A 21,316-nucleotide genomic window follows, 5' to 3' on the forward strand; every position below is an offset into this window, starting at 1 on the left:
GTTAAATATACCCAGTGACTCGTCCTCCACAGCCATCAGCGTTGATGGATTCCACAGATCCACCGCCCTTTCACTAAAGAAATTTCCTCTTAGCTCTCTTCTAAATGGACGTCCCTGTATTCTGAGGCTGTGCCCTCTGGTCACAGGAAACATCCTCTCTGTTCTAGGCCTCTTAATATTCCATAAGTTTCAATGAGATTCACCCCTCTTCCTTCCTGTCTGAACTCCATCGAGGACAGAGCCGGAGCCGTCAAGCACTCCTCTTGTATGTTTCATTCCCAGGATCATCCTCGTGAACCCTCTCTAATACCAGCACATCTTAGATAAAGGGCCCAAAGCTGCTCACTATACCCCCAACTGCGTTCTGACCAATGCCTTATAAAGCCTCAGCATTACCCTTATCTTTTTTCTAGTCCTCTCAAAATGAATGCCAACATTCCATTTTCTTTCCGTACCACCAACTCAGCCTGTAAGATAACGTTTAGGGAACCCTGCACGAGGTCTCCCAATTGCCTTTGCACCTCTGATTTCTGAATTTTCTGCCCATTTGGAAAATGGTACACGTGTTTACTCCTTCTACCAAAGTGCATGGCCATACGTTTCTGGTAATAGGCACCCTTCGATCCCGGGGATGATGGGTTTGTGCCTCTGGTGGACTGTGTCCTCTCCGGGGCAGGAAGGTTTGAAGGACCGGCTCTTGCCCATGCAGCAGGCTCCCCCTCTCCACGTCACTCATGTTGTCGAAGGGAAGGGCAAGCGCCAATACAGCTTGGCACCAGTGTCATCGCAGAGGTTGCCAGAGTGAAGCTGTAAACAACATCAAACTGCCTTAGGGGTTTACCCCCAAAGCCTTTCCCATGGGTGGGCATGACTGCAAGGCAGCGGAGGTTTAAAATCAGGGTTTTCCTTCTCCTAGGCGGGCTGCCGTCCAAGGCTGAGGAATCCAACCTACCCTAAACACTTTCGGTCACTGCAGTATATTCCAACTGCCACTGCCTTGCTATTCTCCCAATCTATCAAGTCCTTCTACAGACTCTCTGCCCCTCCACCTATCTTGGTATCATCCACAAATGTGACCACCAAGCCATCAATACCGTTGTCCAGATCATTGACATCTGCTTGAAAAGAAATGGACACAATACCAACCCCTGTGGGACACTAATAGTCACCTGCAGTCAACCAGAAAAGGCCCCTTTCATTTGCAATTCTTTGCCTCCCGTCAGTCAGCCAAGCTTCTATCTTTACGAGGATATCTTCTGTAATACCATGGGCTCTTAACTTGCTAAGGCGTCTCATGTGCGGCATCTTGTCAAACTCCCAGTAAACAACATCCACTGACCCTCCTTTGTCTGTCCTGCCTGTAATTTCCCCTTAAGGAAACCATGCACCTCCAAGTACTGGGAGCCTCGTCCTTAATAATGGACTCCTAACATTTTCCCAACCACTGAAGTCAGGCTGAAGGGCCTCTAGTTTCATGTCTTTTGCCTCCCTCCCTTCAGAGTGAAGTGACATTTGGAAATTTCCAGTCCTCTGGAAGCATTCCAGAATCTAATGACGCTTGAAAGATTATTACTAATGCCTCCCCAATCTCTACAGCTGCCTCTTTCAGAACCCTGCGGTGTAGCCCATCTAGTCCAGGTGACTTGACTACATTCAAAACTTTCAGCTTCCCAAGCACCTTCTCCTTAATAAAAGCAACTGCACTCACTTCTGCTAACTGACTCTCGAATTTCTGGCGTACTGCTCGTGTGACCATAACTTGGACCATAATGTATAGTACTGTGCAAAAGTCTTAGACTGGTGTATATGGCTAGGGTGTCTTTGAGTTTTGCACGGTCCTGTAGTAATTCTTATATATTGCACTGTGCTGCTGCTGCCGCAAAAAAAAATGAAATTGCTTGACATCTGTGAGTGATGATAAACCTCAGAGATGTCTGATATGGGTCTCTGGTGTGGACTGAGAGTGGGAAGGGGGCAGGGAGAGGGGAGTTGTGTCCCTGTCCCCCTCTTTTGGTGAATGTCGGTGATAGCGTAGGATGATATCGTGGTTCTGCATTTGTGTTTATGGACTGTGGACTTTTTCAGACTTAGGGTTTTTATATTCTGTTTTTTTTCATCGCCTTATTCTTTTCATTTTGTTGTGCGAGGGGAGGGTGTTTGGGGGTAAAATGCTCTGTTAGTTTTTCGTGCGGGGGATGGGTTGGGGGGGTCAATGTTGCTGTTCCATTTTGTGTGTGGAGGGAGGGATGGTTTTGGGGATCTGATTATCAGGATTCCATTATTTTTTGTTCCAGGGGGCGGGGAGGTGCCTAAGTACTGTAAGTGTGAAAGTGGCATTCATATTTCTTTTGTGGGATTAATATTTCATAAATGTCCAAGATGATACTTTGAAAGCAGAGAGTCTGGGGAGCGCCAGTGTGTTTGTCAGACAGCGTTCGCAGTATGCACGTTTTTCACCTTGCTGTACTCAGAAAATTGCCTTTCCTTCCTAGTGCCCTGAGGTCCGTTTGAACATTATCTCCAATCTGGACTGCGTGAATGAAGTTATTGGAATTCGCCAGTTATCACAGTCTCTCCTGCCAACTATTGCAGAATTAGCAGAAGATGCCAAATGGAGAGTGCGCCTTGCGATAATCGAGTACATGCCTCTGCTTGCAGGGCTGCTGGTGGGTGGTTGTCTTACTTTAGACTCGGGGCTCCCAACCTTTTTTTTAATTGACCATTAACCAAGCAGGGGTGGAAACCCCTGGTTTAGACCATCAGGTTTAGACCCCTGTTTAAGGACTGCGGACTTTGTCAGACTTACGGATTTTATATTCTGTTTTTATATCACCTGTTTCTTTTCATTTTGTTGTGCGAGGGGAGGGTGTTTGGGGGTAAAATGTTCTGTTGGTTTTTGTGCGGATGGGTTGGTGGGGGTCGATGTTGCTGTTCCATTTTCTGTGTGGAGGGAGGGGTGGTTTTGGGGGGGCGCTGATGATCAGGATGCTATTCAATGACTTTCATGTTTTTTCTTTGTTTTGTGGCTATCTGGGGAAGACAAATTTCAGAGTTGTACATGATAATAAGTGAACCTTTGGCCTGCACATCAAACAGATACAAACACAAAAAGGGCAATAAACTCCATACAATCAGATGAGGGGGTGACAACTGTTGTCCCAGAGGAAATAAACAATATCTTTTTGAGATTTTTCCAAATTCTGTACAGCTCAGAATATTCAGATTCAGCTCCACAAATACAATAGGAATTTCTCGACTTGTTAGAATTTATGCCCCGAGATGAAACGTCCTTGACCTCACTGGAGTTTAACTTAGAGGCTAAAGAATTGTCTGAAGCTGTAACTAACATGAAGGGAGGGAAAACTCCTGGGCCCAATGGAAATTCCAATTGAAATATATAAAATCTTTAAGACTAAACGAATACCACCTCTGCTTGATATGTATCAGGAGTCATTTGACACTGGATCCCTTGCCCCCTCTCTTAATATGGCAGCAATTACGCTCCTGTTAAAACCTGGAAAACCACCATCCCTTTGTGGATCTCATAGGTCAATCTCACTTCTCAACAATGATCTCAAAATTCTCTGTGAGGTATTAGCTAGGAGGCTGGAGCCACTCTTGCCAAAAATGGTCCACCCTACCAAAATAGATTTGTAAGGGAAGGCAGGGCTTCCACAACATTCGAAGAGTGCTTAATATACTTTATGAAAAATCTGGAAGCTCTGATGGCGCTATTCTGTCATTGGATGCCAAGAAAGCCTTCGACAGAGTGGAGTGGAATAGGGAGTGGAATAGTGGAATAGAGTGGAATTTCTGAGATACAACTTCTGTATTCTAACCCACAGGCTGAAGTTTCAACTAACGAGCTTTTTTCGGCATCTTTTAAACTCCAACGGGGAAGAAGACAGGGCTGTCCCCTATCTCCCCTCCTGTTTATCCTGACCATTGCGCCACTTGCTATGGCAATCTGAAAACAGGCTAACATAGCAGGAATAACTATAGGAGATGTAGAACATCGCATAGCCCTGTACATGGATGATGTCACTTTGTCAGAACAGGGTTTACCTATTTGGGTGTTAAAATTACTCCTACTATTGATAAAATTATCCCAACTAATTATAAACCTCTCACAGACTCAGTTATTCAACTTACAAACAGATGGATGAAATTGCTCATAAATTTGATTGGACGCATAAACATTCTAAAAATGTCAATTTTACTGAAGTTCCTGTACCTTTTGCAATCTATCCCACTTTCTCTTCCATCATCTTTCTTTTACTTATTAAAGAAATTTTTTTCTAATTTCATCTGGAATAATAGATGTCCAAGACTCAGGCTTTCCCTGTTATATCTGCCGTATGATGGAGGTGGCTTACAGCTACCAAATCTTATATGGTATTTCTGGGCGGCCCAAATTAGAGCAGGAATGTTTTATTTTGTTAAGGATCTCTCCCCTCCTTGGGTCTTAATGGAATCCCAGTTGATCAATATCCTTCTAGAACTATATATGTATTCAGCAAATAAGAAAAAACTAGTCACACAATCTAAAATCCCTTTCCTAAAAAATACAATGATGATTTGGCACGATGCTGTTGCGTAAATAGGAGAGACATCACAGTTATCCCAGTTTACTCCTATATTTGGTAATGATAGCTCCAGCCCGGCAGAGCGGATCCTGGTTTTAAAACTTGGTCGACCCAAGGCATAGCTAAGGAGTCTGATCTTTATAATGGCAATTCATTTCTGTCTTTTGAAGATCTCAAAGGCCACATATGGAATTCCAACAAAACACTTTTTTAAATACCTTTAGTTGCAAAGTTTTATTATGTCCAGGCAAAGTTACAGTTTGAAGCTCCCTCCTTTATTTACCCTCGAAGACATCACTCTGAAATTATCTGAAGCTCGGGGACAAGTGTCTGAATTATACATGTAAGGGTTTCTTCTTTTATGTTACTTGCTAAGGCTAATAAAATGGCTTCTCTGTACTGTTAACTGCTGAGACAGTGGTTGTCTATAGCAGCTTGTTTGGGTTATCATTAGTGATTCGGGAATTGTATTCATTTGCTAACCAATTGGGAAAGATGGTATTCTTTCTTGTGTGTCTGTAAGCTATTGTTCTTCGTGGGCCTTGGGCAGAAGGTGCGATGGGGACAGAGAAAGGAGACGTGAGGAGAGAGATGCTGTAAGCTGGGCGACGGCACGGACCCCGAGCGTGAGTCCGAGGCCCAGGGTCTTCAGCGAGGAGAGGAGACGAGGACAGACTCGTGTGGAGTGTTTGGTGGATCACCGAGGGTGGTCCCATTCGTGGGTCGGTGGAGTTCGGAGGACATCGATTGGAGGAAGGGGGACCCAGTTCTGTAAGAGCTCCAACGAGGGTGCACCGAACTGATAGAGTTACTGACTTGGCACCTTTATTGTATTTGTTTCTACTAACTCATCACCAAGAAATACTTATGAAGTGTAATCATTTAATCTCATATGGCATAGTGTCTGTTAATTGGCGGTGTGGGGTACATCACACAGCATCCACACAAACTTGATCTCCCCGTTTGGCGGGGCAGAAGGCGCTTCCCCAAGACGAAAGCGAGCTGAGCGAGTCTGAGGCTTACCGGGGGCTACATACAAATTGTTTGCAAGTAAATGCAAAGAGTCATCAACAACATGCTACAAGCATGGAGAACTGATTTGCATGAGAATCTGTCAGAAAAAGAGTGGTCAGAAGCTTGTTCCTTAGTTCAAACCCAGTCAGTGAACACTCATTCTAAACGGATAACCAGACAGTACATTACTCCAGTCAGGTTTCGTCACTTTAACCCCAACATTCCAGACACATGCTTGAAATATAATCACTAAAAGCGGTCTCTGTTCCATTGTATGTGTGAGTGCCCCAGATAATCTGCTTCTGGAAGAAGGTGCTGGATTTGATTAGTCAGATTATTGGAAAAAAGGTGCTCCTTGATCCTAAATTATGTATTCTGAACATTTATCCAAAGGACTTTCTAACCTCCAAAAATGCAAGGTCTCTGCTTAATATTTGTTTTTTGGAAGCCAAACGTTGCATAGCCGATTCATGGAAGAAACCAACAACCAGTGGACTTTCACAATGGCTGAAAGGAATGACTTCGTATCTTCCTCTAGAAAAGATAAACTACATCACAGAAAAACAAACTTGGCAAATTTCGGGAAATTTGGGATATTTTCTACAAGTTTCTGGAGAACAATATTTAGGATGATGAAAGTAACTAATTGAATTGACAGCTTTTTTTAAATGGCAGGGTGTTTGCTTTTTTTGTGCGTTTTTTTCCCTTTTTTTTCTTATGTATTTTATTTTTCCCTTTTTCTTTAACCTTGTTGCACTTTCAAACCTATGGATGATGGAATGTGTTTTCTTTTCATTCTGTAAAAGCAATAAAGAGATGTTTGAAAAAAAATAAGTGAACCTTTGAATCTTTGATTGGGAAAAGGGGAAGGGAGAGGGAAGCACCAGAGAGATATTCTGTAATGATCAATAAACCAATTGTTTGGAAGCAAATGACCTTGAGAGCAGAATTAGTCCATTCAGCCCATTGAGTCTGCTCCGACATTCCACCATGGCTGATTTGTGATCCCTCTCAACCCTATTCTCCTGTCTTCTCCCCATATTCTTTCACGCCCTGATTAATGAAGAGCCTGTCAGCCTCCATTTTAATTATACCCAATATCTTGGCCTACACGGTTGTCCATGGAAGTGAATTGCACGGATTTGCCACCCTCTATCTGAAGAAATCACTCCTCATCTCTGTTTCTGCCAGGCGCTCCGATTTCCTCCTCCATCCCAAAGACGTGCTGGTTGTAAACTGGTTGTTGTAGATTCCTCCTCTGTGTCGGTAACTAGCAGGAGTAGTGAGGTAGTGTTCATGGGTTCGGTGTCCACTCAAAAATCGTATGGCAGAGGGGAGGAAGCTGTTCCTGAATCAGTGAGTGTGTGTCTTCAGACAAATTGTCCCTCCTTTCTGGTAGTAGCAATGAGAAGAGGGTGATGTGGGTCCTTAATGATGGACTCTGTCTTTTTGAGGCAGCGCTCCTTGAAGATATCCTGGATAATATGGAGGCTGGAGCACACGATGGAGCTGACTAATTTTATAACTCTCTGTAGCTTACTTAAGCTCTCCTGTATCATACCGGATTTAGTATGTATTTGGTTTTAAGAAGCAAATCGCTCTCAGTTTCGGTGTGCAAACACAGAGTAGATTTTCTGAGCTAGAAACTCACAATGTTCCTGTTGTGCTGTGTTCCCATGCTTTATGGTTAATCATAAAACTATTTAGTGAATATTTACACCTTTGTGGTTAAAGAGTTTTTCGAGGAGGTTACCAGGAAAGTGGTTGAAGGGAAGGCATTGGATATTGTCTACATGGACTTCAGTAAGGCCTTCGACAAGGTCCCGCATGGGAGGTTAGTTAGGAAAATTCAGTCGCTAGGTATACATGGAGAGGTGGTAAATTGGATTAGACATTGGCTCAATGGAAGAAGCCAAAGAGTGGTAGTAGAGCATTGCTTCTCTGAGTGTAGTCCTGTGACTAGTGGTGTGCCACAGGGATCAGTGCTGGGTCCATTGTTATTTGTCATCTATATCAATGATCTGGATGATACTGTGGTAAATTGGATCGGCAAATTTGCTGATGAAACAAAGATTGGAGGTGTAGTAGACAGTGAGGAAGGTTTTCAGAGCCTGCAAAGGGACTTGGACCAGCTGGAAAAACGGGCTGAAAAATGGCAGATGGAGTTTAATACAGACAGGTATGAGGTATTGCACGTTGGAAGGACAAACCAAGGTAGAACATACAGGGTTAATGGTAAGGCACTGAGGAGTGCAGTGGAACAGAGGGATCTGGGAATTCAGATACAAAATTCCATAAAAGTAGCGTCACAGGTAGATAGGGTCGTAAAGAGTGCTTTTGGTACATTGGCCTTTATTAATCAAAGTATTGAGTATAAGAGCTGGAATGTTATGATGAGGTTGTATAAGGCATTGGTGAGGCCGAATCTGGAATATTGTGTTCCGTTTTGGTCACCAAATTACAGGAAGGATATAAATAAGGTTGAAAGAGTGCAGAGAAGGTTTACAAGGATGTTGCCGGGACTTGAGAAACTCAGTTACAGAGAAAGGTTGAATAGGTTAGGACTATTCCCTGGAGCGTAGAAGAACGAGGGGAGATTTGATAGAGGTATATAAAATTATGATGGGTATAGATAGAGTGAATGCAAGCAGGCCTTTTCCACTGAGGCAAGGGGAGAAAAAAACCAGAGGACATGGGTTAAGGGTGAGGAGGGAACAGTTTAAAGGGAACATTAGTGGGGGACTTCTTCACACAGACAGTGGTGAGAGTATGGAATGAGCTGCCAGACGAGGTGGTAAATGCGGGTTCTTTTTTAATATTTCAGAATAAATTGGACAGATACATGGATGGGAGGTGTATGGAGGGATATGGTCCGTGTGCAGGTCAGTGGGACGAGGCAGAAAATGGTTCGGCACATCCAAGAAGGGCCAAAAGGCCTGTTTCTGTGCTGTACTTTCTATGGTAAAGAGTTGTCAAGGTCTGAGTCAGAGTCACGGGCAGAGCTTGTGGTTGGACTACTCAGCCACGTGGTTACCCTGGGAATTGTTAGCTGTTCTGGATATGAAGCAAAGTAACCTGAGAATTATGCAAAGGCCAACTTGTTCCCAGTGACTGAATGTAGAAAGTGGAATGTATTAACTGCATGGGAGACGTGAATGTAGAATGGTGCACTGTCATGTCGAAGAGAGATACTGTGCGGGTCAGGAGTGCGGGATCTGTAATCTAAATAATCCAGCACATGCATAATTACATTTAAATCGTGAAGCTGAAATAGCACCCTGCTGTGGATCTGGTAGCATACGATTCACTGGGTTATTTATTTAAAGGTACACTGAGGAATTAGGCCCTTCCGGCCCTTCGAACCGTGCTGCCCAGCAATCTCTGATCCAACCCTAGCCTAAACAGCGGACAGGTAACAGTGATGAATTAACCTCCCAACTGGTGCATCTTTGGATTGTGAGAGGAAACCCGCGCGTTCCGCAGGGAAAATGTACTGGCTTCTTACAGGTGACATCAGAATTCCCCAGCTGTAATAGTGTCACGCCAACTGCTACGCCACCAATAGTAGTTAGTAACGTTCTTACTGTCTGCATTAAACCATCGGACACTTTTAAGTTTTTCCCTGTTTTTCATGGATCATAGTCCTGGTGTTGGCACAAAGAAATTAATTAAGGGTAGTCAAAATACTAGATGCAAGTACCTTAGATAGGGTATCTTCTGTGTAGCCTTCTGCCACGGCACAATCTAGTTTTGTGCAGTTTATTAGAGCACGTTGCCAGTCTTTCTTGTGTGACCCCTTCACCATTGGCTCAAAGGAGTTAGCAAACTGTACTGGTAAGTAGCGAAAGGTGAAGACGGCTGGAATGCAAATGTGGCAAGTTGGCATGTTCTACTAGAAATTCGAGGGGTTATTTTATCAACATTCTTTTTTTGTCAAAACCTGTTTAGGGAGTGGAGTTTTTTGATGAGAAGTTGAACTCCTTGTGCATGACGTGGCTGGTGGATCACGGTGAGTATCGCCTTGATGAATCGTTACTTTTGTTGAACGAAAGTCCTTCAAAGTTGTCCATGTCATCTTACTGGTGCTTCCATGATGCTGAGTGACCCTACCAGGTGCCTAACCAAAAATCCTTCATCGTGCTTTGTCACATCCTCAAAGGATTGGGTCAGGCTCAAGACACGACATGCCCCTCACAAAGCCATGCTGACTCTCCCGAACCAGACTATGCTTCTTGTAAATCCTGTCTGTAAGAATCTTCTCCTATAATTTGCCCACCGGTGAAGTAAAACTGACTGGTCTATAATTCCCAGGGTCATCCCTACTCTCTTTCCTGAACAAGGAAATAACATTTGCCAACTTCCAATCATATGGTACTTCCTCCGGTGAGGACTGGCCAGTGAGGATGCCCAGATTGTCACTAAAGGTGCACCAATCTCTTCCCTTGCTTCCCGTAGTAACCCTGGGGTATATCACATCTGGCCCCAGGGACTTATCTATCCCAGGGCTTTTCAAAATTCCAGAACATCCTCTTTCTCAATGTCAACATGTTGTAGCATATCACTGCCCTCACAAGCATCAAGGTCCCTCTCACTGCTGATTACTAAAGCAAAGTATTCATTGCGGATCTCCCCCAAAGTCTCCGACTCCAAACATTTTGCCTCTTTTAGCTCTGGCTGGCCCAGACTCTCACTCTGGCCATCCTCCTGTTCTTCAAGTATGTTTTCCTGAATCCAACTCGCCAAGTCCTTCTCGTGGCCCCTCCTAGTTCTCCAAAGTCCATTCTTCACTCTCTTACTGGCCACATTGTAACCCTCTGGAGCCCAGGCTGATCTTTGCATCCTACGCTTCTGGACGAGCTGTTGCGCGTCTCTTGTCAAGCATGGCTCCTTCACCCTTCTGTTCTTTCCCCGTCTCAGTGGGACAAAACTCTGCAGAGCCCCATCCAAGTGAAGCCCAAAATGACTTCCACATTTCAATTGTGTGTTTCTGAGTGCATTCATCCCAGTTTGTACTCCCAGGTTCCTGCCCAATGTCCAATACCATCATAGTTCAAACACTGGTGCCCCCCTCCCCCCCCAGTTATTACTGCTGCAAGCAATCTTGTCGTACACTTCTACACATGGCAACAAGAAACAGACTTGACTTTGACCGATACGTTTATTTATTTAATTATTCGAGAATAGCATGGAACAGGCCCAATGAGATGCATTGCCCAGCAACCGGCCGATTTAACCCTCGCCTCATCACAGGGCAGTTTACAATGACCAATGAGACTACTAGGTAATAAATAATGGTAATCTATTCAAAGTATTTTTTAAGTATCTAATGGGGCGATACTGGTTAGTGCAACACTTTGCAATTGGGTTCGATTCCCACTGCCACCTGTGAAGAGTTTATACGTTCTCAGCCTGACAGCGTGGGTTTCCTCCGGGTACTCCTGTTTCCTCCCAGAGACGTACTGGTTGGTAGGTTAACTGGACATTGTAAATTGTCCTGTAATTAGGCTAGGGTTAATCGGGGGTGGCTCACAGGGCAAGAAGGGCCTGTTCCACGCTGTATCTCAATAAATAATCAATAATAGATAAGTATATTAAAATGCTACTTTCCAAGTGCATAATTTCCTCCACTGTGTGTAACTTGGTATGGAACAGGTTGACACTTTGAAGAAGGTGGTACGAGCATTTCATTTCGGAACTTTGTATTTTATCAGCAAGGTACGTATTTGAAAATCAAGTAGTAACAGCGATCAGATCATTTCTTGACCTGTGAATGCTGTCTTGCAGTGTACGCCATTCGCGAGGCCGCGACCAACAACTTGACCAAGTTGGTGGAGAAGTTTGGCAAAGACTGGGCAGAATCCACCATTGTGCCGAAAGTACTTGCCATGGCCAGTGACCCCAACTACCATCACAGAATGACCACCCTGTTCTGCATTAACGTGAGTATAACTTTGACAATACTTCCATTACACTTCACAAGCTGCTAAAATATTTCATGAATAAAACGTACAGTTAGAACACACACTAAAGAATAAAGAATTTAACAAAAATATTATGGATTTGTTTAAAATGTTCTTTTAATATATTCTTTGTGAATGATTAGATTCTGCCAAAAATCAATTAACACTTTGCCAAAGCTTCTCCTTCCAATATTGACATCTGCTTGATACGAGCTTCTGTGCTTGCGTTATTTGCTGAGGTGTAGTGGTGTTTTGTGTTTAATCTGCAAGGTGTCTGGAGTAAAAATTGAGTTGAGGGCGAGACTTTTTATGATTTTGTGGAGCAGAGTTCCTAACCGTCCCTGTGAAAATGGACTGATAGTGTTAGCTGAAGGACAACTGATTTAATGACCTGTTGACCCACCAGATGGCTTACAGATTTCAAGTTTTATTTCACAAGGGTCTGTTTCTGTGCTGTAGTGGACTATGGCTCTGTCTTTTGCTCAGAGATCTGAGTACCTTGAAATGGACATTATACACTATCTGGCTGAGGGAATTTTAAGTTTTTTGATGCAACTAGTTTCAATATACAAGTGTAATTGAAGGCCCCAACAGTCATTCCAGATGCAGAATTAACTTCTTTCCCTGGATTTATTTGATGGGCCTGGGCTTTGCTGGAGTTTGGACAAGGTGAGGGAGAGATTCAGTTGAAATGCCTAGATAAGATTGATGTTTCTAAAAGTGGGTGAGTCTAGGACTGGAGGGCACAGCCTTTGGAACAAAGGGATATCCCTTCAGAACGGAGATGAAGAATTTCTTTAGCCGGAGCGTGGTGAGTCTACGGAATTCATCGCCACAGGCGGCGATGGGAGGCCAAGTAATTGGGTATATTTAAAGTGGAGCTTGATAGGTTCTGGAGGGTGTCGAGAGGTCTGCACGACCTGGCGTTTTTGCGGTATCCTCAAGGATTTGGCAAGCTGGACTCTCAAGAATGCAGGTGCAGCGGCCGCGGCCATTGCTGGGAGTGGACTTCAGGTTGGATGAGAGTGGCCTGAGAGGGGAAAATGAAGTGGTGTTCAGTCAATTTCAGCAACGAGCCAGGTTAAAAAGTTTAAAGAGTCGCAGGGGGAAAGACTAACTTCTCTGTGAGGCTTTACACACCTCAGCAGTGAACCGACTGTTCCCGTCAGCACTTGTCTCTGCACTGAATTGACTTGCTGGCTGTGTCCTGCGACCATTGGGCCCCTGGCTCAGATAACATGCTGAACTGGCTCCTTGGCTGTGGACTGCAACCATTGGGCCCCTGGACTGGTTTCACTTCTCTCAGCACGGAACTGACTCCATTGCTGTGGCCTGCAGCCATCTACTGATCTGAACTGGCTCCCTGCCTGTGGACCTAATTTCGGTGACCCTGCGGTTCATGTTCTGTGTCTTACTGGTTTACTATTTTTTTATTCTTGTTTGCCCGATTTGTTCTTTCTGGGCACATTGCTTGTCTGACAGTCTTTGGTGCATGGGATTCTTTTTCCATGGATTCTCTTGTGTTTCTTTGCTTTATGGCTGCCTGCAAGAAGACGAAGCTCCTGCTTGTATATGGATCTCATACTTTGGTAGCAATGTACTTTGAACTTTAGACCTCTGGATCAGCAGGAACACCTCAGAAAGATATGCCTGCGCGGGCTGGACCAAAACAGGGCGAACATCCTGCGGGAGTGCTCGCTGGGATTCAAACTCATAGGGATGGGCCACAGGCCACATTTACAGTTGAGGTGGCAGTGCAGTTAAATATCGAAGGGAAACAAAGCGAGCCCAGTAAGGAGAGCAAACCTCAGTCTGATAAGAAATGCAAGATTATATTTATTTTGGTGTAAGCAACGTTACTAGTAAAGCAAATGAGCTCACAGGAGGGTGATTGTTACTGTCATAGAGAGGGTTGAATGGCTGAACGATTCACTCAGTGAATGGTGTGGTGGGCATGGCACCGTAATATTGATTTATTACTGAAATATCGAGGAGGAGGACATTCTGGGACACTCCTTACTAATCCACAAGCCTCTACTGGTGAACTTCCAGTCAGCTGGCGGTGTGCTGGGGCGCGGCGGGTTCTACTGGGCCAGCCGAAGGTGTTATTGTCTTTTATTTATTTCTTTACGATCTCAAGACCCTGCTGGAAGTTAAGCACTTAAAGAGTGCTGCGGGCCTACCCCATCGGCGTAGAAACTGAAGAAGCTGGACTTGGGGCAGATCGCACTCTCCCCGCATCAGAGAGTCAGCAATGTGGTTGGCGTGCAGACTGGCAGCCAGCAATTGTCTTAGTCTCTTTTCTCGTGATTGCAAAACCCTGTTCGGCATTGTTAATGTGTAATGCTGCAAGTCTGGTCTTCTGATTTATTGCAGACTGCAGGGGCTGGCAGCAGGGGTGACTGACACCCCTGCAGGGTGAGCGGATGTAGCCTCAAGCCATGGGACCGCCTGTTTGCAGCCGCCCAGGAGAGAGGCATCAAGAGTTGGCGCTGGAGGTGACGTAGCACAGCGTTTATGCTAATGTTGGTGCTGTCCCTCTCCCCACAAGTGTTTGCTTGGCCGAAGGCAGGATGTACGTGTTCGACTACAGACTGCTGCAACATTCATGGACTCAGGGACTTGGACTATATTTGTTGTGTGACTATATTTTACTGCTATATGTGTCACGTGCTGTGTATGACTGTTGGTACTGTGTTTTGTACCTTGACCCTGAAAGAACACTGTTTCGTTTGGATGTATTCATGGGTATTCATGAATGACAATTAAACTTGAACTTGATGTAAACAGCCAAGAATAGCAAAACATTGGAATATTACCTGCAAGCTGCACACCAACCGGACTTGGAAATATATTGCCATTACTTCTGAAACCCCCTTTTTACTGGGCGTCTCTGGAAATGCAGCCTGTTAGCCCCTCGCAAACAGCCACTGGACTCCGCGGGGAGAAACTTCAGGCTTCGTACATCTAAGGCGTATGTGACTTTGGTCCCGCAAAATCCGTGAGGTTGGGATGTCTCACCTACCAAAACCCCGGTTTGTGTGAATGCTGTGTGATTTACTGTCCCTGGCAATCGCCTGTCAGCAAAAAATAACAGATTGTACACTGCATAGAATTATTCAGGAGTATATTTAAGAATGTTAACTTGAGCAAACAGTTATTGAAGGAAAGAAAGAACAAAGAACTCTCTGCCCAGCATTCTCTAGCACCTTCTCCCAATTCTACCATCCTGATTGGATGACACCTCATTCCTGAGCTCGGACCCAAACAGGCTGAAAGCAGAACAGATTGCTCTTACAGAACTGCTAAAATGAAATGCCGACAGCATAGCAGTAAAAATCTGAACCAGGGCATTGACACTGACTGGGTCAGAACCCTGGATCACCCACCCTAACTGCATTGTGGGTGCACCCACACCTCAAGGACTGCAGCCCACCACAAAGGAATTAAATACCACTTCAACCTGTGATGCCCACACATTCCTTGGAGGAATATGCAAAAAGAGCTTCAAGTAACAGTGTACAGGTAGTCCCTAGGAGTGGTCACATGTGACAGCTCTCCCAGTATTCAGCATGAGGTACAGAAGCAAGGAAATCAGAATCAGGTTTAACGTCTCCGGCATAATGTCGTGAAATTTGCTGTCTTTGTGGCAGCAGTACAGTGCAACACATAATAACAGAGAAAACTGTGAATTACAGTAAATATATAAAATAATGGTGCGGAAACAGAAATAAAAAGTAGTGAAGTAGAGCATGGGTTCAGTGTCCATTCAGAAATGGCAGAGGGGAAGAGACTGTTCTTGAATCGCTGAGTGTGTGCTTTCAGGCTTCTGTGCCTCCTTCCTGAGGGTCGCAGCGAGAAGAGGGCATGTCCTGGGTGGCGGGGTCCTTCACCATGGATGCCACCTTTTTGAGGCATCGCTCCTCAAAGATGTCCTGGATACGAAGGAGAAAGGCAAAACACAGTTGTACGAGTTATCAGGTTATAGCAGTACAGAACCTCAACTTCTCTGATATCAGCACGAACGATTTCAAAGTGAATGGCCCAAAGGAGTGGGGATCCAGGAAAACTTTGTGAGGAACAGAGTGAGAGAAGGACGAAGGGTCTCGGCCTGAAACGTCGACTGGCCTGCTGCGTTCATCAGCAACTTCTATGTGTGTTGCTTGAATTTCCAGCATTTGCAGAATTCCTGTTGTTTGAGAGAAGGACATGGCTGGAAAACTCAAACAGGGCAAGAAGCCGATGTATTAGGAGTCTTTAGTGGAGTTGGATACGGATATGTTTCCAAGGCCTGATGAAATGTATCCTTGGCTGTTATGGGAAGGAAGGGCTGAGCTTCGAGAGTTCAGTGAACCCCTCACTCACTGCTCCCCCTCCGTGATCTCTGCTTCCTTTCGACGGGAGTCGGTGAAACCTTCTCTCACTCTGTGATATCTGCTCAGCTCTTTACTTCATCCCTCCCCACTCCTGGTTTCACCCAGCACCTTGTATTTCTTTCTCCACTCACCTTCCCCCCGCCCCACCGAACTTTTAAATCTACTCATCTTTTTTCTCCACTCCTGCCGAAGGGGTCTCGGCTGGAAATGTCGACTGTACTCTTTTCCATCGATGCTGCCTGGCCTGCAGAGTTCCTCCAGCAATTTGTGTGTGTTCCAAGGATCCTAGTAGATTAAAATCCTAAATTGTCACAGAACAGGTGCCAGGTAACTGGATCCCAGCAGTACGGTGCCTTTCTTCGACGAAGGCAGCAACTGGTAACTACAGAGCTGTGAATCTAACATCAGTGGTGGAAAGGTAGTTGTAAAAAGTCCTGAGGGACGGGATTCAGCTGCACTTGGGCAGAGCTTCATCAGAAATGGTCAGCGTGCAAGTGGTGATTCTGTCGGCCAATTTGAGTTTCTTGGAGTTACGGGTGTACTAGTGCAGCTGGTGTTGTCTACAGGGACTTCGGTAAATCTTTTGACAAGATCCCCAAACGAGCAAGAGACCGAGGGATCCGAAGTAACTTGACAAATTGGGTTCAAAGTTGATTTGCTGATCGGCTTTTGTGATTACCCCGTGGCATACCACAGGAATCTGTGCTGGAACTCTCCTGTAAATGATTTGGATGTGGCTAGAAGTTTAGCAGATGACATAAAAATGTGAGCTTTGTCTTGCGGTGTTAGTGCTAATGATGGTGCATTGGTTAGTTGGCAAACTAGGCAGAGCAATTGTACCTAGAACATAGAACGTTAAAGCACTGTGTTAAAGTGCTGTGCTGATCTTTTAACCTGCTCTGAGATCAATCTAACCATTCCCTCCTACATAGCCCTCCATTTTTCTATCATCTGTGTGCCTATCTAAGAATTTGTCAAATGCCCCTAATGTATCTGCCTCTACCATCACGCCTGGCGGGGCATTCCACACTCCCACCCACTCTGTGTGTGTGAAACAAAAATCTTACCTCTGTACCTTCCTCCAATCACCTCAAAATTATGCCTCTGGTATTGGCCATTTCTGCCTTGGGGAAAAGTCTCTGGCTGTCCACTCCATCCACACCTCTCATCCTCCTTCACTCCAAACAGAAAAAGCCCCAACTCACTCAACCTTTCCTCATAAGACACGCTCTCTAATGCAGGCAGCATCCTGGCAAGTCTCCTCCTTCACACTATCCCGACCTTGTTCCATCTCCCTCGCGATGTTATTTCCTCGTTCCCCCCATCGTCCTCCACCTGTCACTGTCTCTGCTCCTCCTTCGCTCCTCTCCTGCCATCTGTGTACCAGTCACCTCAGACTCCTTTCTCCCCACTATTCCACTGTCCCCCCCCACCAGTCCCTGATGCAGGGTTTTGATCCAGTCTGCTTTCCTCCCACAGATCTGCTCCATTGAATTTGTTTGTCGCTCTAGATTCCAGCTTCAGCAATCACTTGTAATGCTTTCCCTGATTAGCGTAACACTCAAACCCTTCCCCCTGTCCCTAGGGCATCTGTAACCCAGAACGTTGTGCTCCCATCCCTCAACCATGTTCCTATACTTACAGGAATAATATAATCCCTGTACTGATCATTGGCCAGATCACCTGAGTTCTCTGTTAAAACCAGAATATAATATCAATGGTAAGATGCTGGGCATTGTGGAGGATCTGAGAGATCTTGGGGTCCGTGTTCATAGGACACTCAAAGCTGTTGCACAGGTTGACAGTGTTGTTAAGAAGGCGCATGGTGTGCTGGCATTCATCAACCGTGCGAGTGAGTTCAAGAGCTGTGAGGTAATGTGTGGTAAACCATATATATATGTTGTAACTGGGTTACCTGTCTGGACACGTCCCTCTGCTGACTGCTCCTGTGGCTCCTCCCACAGACCCCTCAATAAAGGCGATTGTGTCACTGCTCCTCCTCTCAGTCCAAGAGCAGACACTCAGCATGATGGAGATCACATTTTACTGCTAATAAAAGCCTTTCAATATTTACTCTACTTCCAGTCTTTCGGAGTTATTGATAGTGCATCAAAATGTTACAGCTATATAAGACCTCGGTCAGACCCCACTTGGAGTACTGTGTTCAGTTGTGGTCACCTCACGACAGGAAGGATGTGGATACTATATAGAGAGTGCTGAGAAGAATTACAAGCATGAAGCCTGGATTGGAGGGCGTGTTTTATGAGAATAGGTTGAGTGAACTTGGCCTTTTCTCCTTGGAGCAACGGAGGATGAGAGCTGACCTGAAAGAGGTGTACAAGATAATGAGAGGCGTTGATCACGTGGATAGTCAGAGGCTTTTTCCCAGGGCTGAAATGGCTAGAACGAGAGGGCGTACTTTTAAGGTGCTTGGAAGTAGTTACAAGGGGATGTCGGGGGTAAGTTTTTCACGCAGAGAGTGGTGGGTGCGTGGAATGCACTGCCAGGGGCAGTGGTGGAAGGGGATACAATAGGGCCTTTTAAGAGCCTCTTGGGAGCATGGAGCTTAGAAAAATAGAGGGCTATGCGCTAGGGCAGGGGTCCCCAACATTATTTGCACTGCGGACCGGTTTAATATTGACAATATTCTTGCGGACCGGCCGACCGGCGGGGGGTGGGTAGGGTTGCCGATGGTCAAGAGTAGCTGTCAAATACGTTGTGTTTACCCCGAGGAAAAACTACCAGGACCATGAAGCCTTGTGTGGGCACCAGCGTGCATGCGTGTACGTGCCGATTTTTTTTCTGCAAATCGGTTTTGGCGATTCTGTTCGGGGGGAGGGGGTGTTAATCATGACCAGAATATAGGTGATAAGTGGCTAATACACTCAATTTCATTTCTAAAAGGATTTATCTAACGAATTTTAATATTAAACACACAGCGCATATTTTCTTCGCGTGAATATCGTGATAAGTCAATTATCGGAGAGGACAGGGGAACTTGAAGTAAGTGTTGAACGAACTTCCAGTAGAAGTGGTAGAGGCAGGTTCGATATTATCATTTAAAGAAAAACTGGATCAGTATATGGACAGGAAAGGAATGGAGGGTTATGGGCTGAGTGCAGGTCGGTGGGACTAGGTGAGAGAAGAGTTCGGCACGGACTAGAAGGGCCGAGATGGCCTGTTTCCGTGCTGTAATTGTTGTATGGTTCTACAAGTCACTTATAAATCAATAGCATCAAAACATTTTAAGTAACGTTTGGATGTTAAACACACAGTACCTATTTTCCCCGCATGAACATATAAAATCATTGCAACACACCAATATTGCTGAATCAGTGGGAGCCCTGGGCTTGTTTCCCTGCAACAAGATGGTCCTATCACGGGCTGACGGGAGTCAGCGATACTCGAAGGGGGTTCCTTATGTCCAGTCTATTCCGCACTTTAGTTTTCGTTGCATTCATTGCAGAGATATGTTGGAAGTGGAAGCACCGTTTTCAGTGCTTTCATGGCTATCTCAGGATATTTAGCCTTGACTTTGATCCAGAATGCCAGTAGAGATGTTATGTCAAACATGCTTTTCAGCCCGCCGTCATTTGCAAGCTCGAGGAGTTGATCTTATTCCCGTGCTGACATGGATGACGTGCGAGTAATGACCTCGCGTGTGTTCAAGCTGAACAGTGAGTGAGAGGGAATGAGGAAAGGTGCAGCGACTCCTATCGCCAAAACATATCGTTTCCTCGCAGCCCGGTAGCACATGCTTTGTGGCTTGGTACCGGTCCGCAGCCCGGTGGTTGGGGACTGCTGTGCTAGGGAAATTCTAAGCAGTTTCTGGAGTAGGTTACGTGGTCGGCACAACATTGTGGGCCGAAGGGCTTGTAATATGCTGTGAATTTCTATGTTCAGAAACATGTGGTTAAACCTCCCAGCCCTCTCGTGCTTTCCCACTTATTTCTGCCTGCTCTGTTTACTGGACCAGCCTGTTTAGTTAGTTTGACATGGAATTCTGACTCAACACCTGCTACACTAGTATTCTGTGTCCCAGCCCTGCTGCCTTACTAGCTTAAACCCTCCCAAAGTGCTCGAGCAAAGGTATGGATAAAAGGGACGCACAGAGGCGGTTTCCAATAGTGCAAGAGTCTGGGACCAGAGGGCACAGCCTCAGAATAGAAGGACGTCCCTTTAGAGCAGAGGTGAGGAGGAATTTCTTTAGCCACAGAATACTGAATCGGTGGAATTCATTGCCACAGACGGCTTTGGAGGCCAAGTCATTGAGTATATTTAAAGTGGACGGTGATAGATTCTTGATTTGTTAAGGGTGTGAAAGGATACGGGAGGAGGCAGAAGAATGGGGTTGGGAGGAAAAATAAATCAGCCATGATGGAATGGCAGAGGGGACTCATAGAAACAAAGAAAACCTACAGCACAATACAGGCCCTTCGGCCCACAAAGCTGTGCCGAACATGTCCTTACCTGAGAACTAGCTCGGCTAACCAATACCCTCTATTTTTCTAAGCTCCATGTACCTATCCAAAAGTCTCTTAAAAAACTCCATCATATCTGGCTCCACCACCGATGCCGGTAGCCCATTCCACACACTCACCACTCTCTGAGTAAAAAACTCACCCCTGACATTTCCTCTGTACCTACTCCCCAGCACCTTAAACCTGTGTCCTCTTGTGGCAACCATTTCAGAGCTGGGAAAAAGGCTCTGACTATCCACACGATCAATGCCTCTCATCATCTTACACACCTGTATCAGGTAACCTCTCATCCTCCATCGCTCCAAGGAGAAAAGGCCGAGTTCACTCAACCCATTCTCATAAGTCCTGCTCCCCAGTCCAGGCAACATCCTTGTAAATCTCCTCTGCACCCTTTCTATGGCTTCCACATTCTTCTTGTAGTGAGGCGACCACAGTACTACAAGTGGGGTCTGACCAGGGTCCCATATAGCTGCAACATTACCTCTCGGCTTCTAAATTCAGTTCCATGATTGATGAAGGCCAATACACTGTATGCCTTCTTAACCACAGAGTCAACCTGCGCAGCAGCTTTGAGCATCCTATGGACTCGGACCCCAAGATCCCTCTGATCCTCCACACTGCCAAGAGTCTTACCACTAATGCTATATTCTGCCATCATATTTGACCTACCAAAATGAACCACTTCACACTTATCTGGGTTGAACTCCATCTGCCACTTCTCAGCCCAGTTTTGCATCCTATCAATGACCCGCTCTAACCTCTGACAGCCCTCTACACTACCCACAACACCTCCAACCTTTGTGTCTCAGCAAACTTACTGAGCCATCCCTCCACTTCCACTTCCTCATCCAGGTCATTTATAAAAATCACGAAGAGTAAGGGTCCCAGAACAGATCTCT

The 21,316-nt window shown here is 45.4% G+C and overlaps 1 pseudogene; it reads left to right on the plus strand.

Annotated features, from left to right (window-relative positions):
* Positions 1-21,316, plus strand: part of LOC134352509 (serine/threonine-protein phosphatase 2A 65 kDa regulatory subunit A alpha isoform-like) — a 54,333-nt pseudogene that overhangs the window by 24,759 nt on the left and 8,258 nt on the right.

Source organism: Mobula hypostoma, chromosome 10 (assembly GCF_963921235.1).
Source record: "Mobula hypostoma chromosome 10, sMobHyp1.1, whole genome shotgun sequence".
Lineage (NCBI taxonomy): Eukaryota > Metazoa > Chordata > Chondrichthyes > Myliobatiformes > Myliobatidae > Mobula > Mobula hypostoma.